This window comes from Euprymna scolopes, chromosome 46 (genome assembly GCF_053919585.1).
Source record: "Euprymna scolopes isolate OS-2025 chromosome 46, ASM5391958v1, whole genome shotgun sequence".
Lineage (NCBI taxonomy): Eukaryota > Metazoa > Mollusca > Cephalopoda > Sepiida > Sepiolidae > Euprymna > Euprymna scolopes.
The window spans coordinates 18,777,311-18,778,712 of NC_136527.1; the positions used below are offsets into that span (position 1 = coordinate 18,777,311).

Below are 1,402 nucleotides of genomic sequence, written 5' to 3' on the forward strand. Positions count from 1 at the left end.
AACATTCGGTTATTTATTATTCATGCCCTCTGATCTTATATTATTTACTTGTGAAAATATTACACTCCCTAAACATAAATGCTGACCAGCTACGCGATACAACTCCTGTTTATAGACACTCGGAGGGAGGGACAGTTACAGATAGAGACATACAGAGAGTGGGAGTGAGAGAGACAGAAAAATAAGCCGTTTTTAGTCGCGTGCAAGCAACTCTATAAGTCACTCCAACGGTCAGTCGGTCTGTCCGTAACACTTTTGTGCTTGGCCTTTTTGGTTAAGGCCAAAGGTCTGTTGGTTATAGATGCTGTTCTTAGCTTTTTAAGCTTTTCTTGGCCTTTTGGCCAAGATCAACGTGTAGTATCTGTTCTTATACATGCTGTACTTATTGTGATATAGTGGGGGATCACTTTTCTGTATTAATTTAATGTAAAATGATCACCCACTTTACAATCAGTAAGTCTCAAAGCAATTCAAGTCATTCTCCAGCTCATTCAAATTGTTTTTGAAGGATTCCAGTTATTTTTTAAGCATTCAAGTCATTGTTAAGGTCATTAAATTCGTCCTTAAGTTCATTAAAGTCATTCTAAGTCATTTACTTTTTATTTATTTAAGTCATTTCAGCCCATTTTTCGGTCATTTTAGTTTATTTTTAACAATTTCATGTCAATCCTACATTCACGCATTCACTCATTACACGAGAGCACGCGACTAATAGTTATCGGACTTGTTTTTTGTAACGGAGCTGAAATCAATGTTTACACTTATAAATCCAAAATAATTTTTGTGATAAATTTCTGCCTGTCGTACTGCTGCATTGTATTTTCTAAAGATTAAAATCGAATAATGTTTATTTTTTCAAGAGTGTTTATACATTTACCTAGCGTTATACAACAAGGATGAAGTTGGCTTTTTTTTCCATAAATGAAACTAACTTTGATAAAATTGTGTTTGGCGTACCGCTGATTTTTTTTCTTCCTTAATAATAAAATTGATTAGAGTTTATTTTTACTAAAAGGTTTCTACACTTGTCGAGTGAATAAAAATAAAATTATATAGGAAAAAAAACGTTCAGTATTTAAAAAAAAATCAAATTTATGCAACGGGGATGAAGTTGGCTTTTTTTCCGGTAAACGAAATTAACTTTAATAAAATTGTGTTTGGCGTACCGCTGATTTTTTTTTTTCTAAATAATAAAATCAATTAGATTTTATTTTTGCTAAAAGGTTTCTACACTTGTCGAGTGAATAAAAATAAAATTATATAGGAAAAAAACCTTCAGTATTTAAAAAAAAAAATCAAATTTATCCAACGGGATGAAATTGGCTTTTTTCCGGTAAATGAAACTAACTCTGATAAAATTTTGTTTGACGTACCGCTGAATTTTTTTCTTCCTTAATAATAA

General features: G+C 31.4%; 1 pseudogene; it reads left to right on the forward strand.

Moving 5' to 3' along the window:
• Positions 1-321: 321 nt before the first annotated feature.
• LOC145271743 (U2 spliceosomal RNA) lies at positions 322-444 on the forward strand (annotated as a pseudogene).
• The last annotated feature ends 958 nt before the right edge of the window (positions 445-1,402 follow it).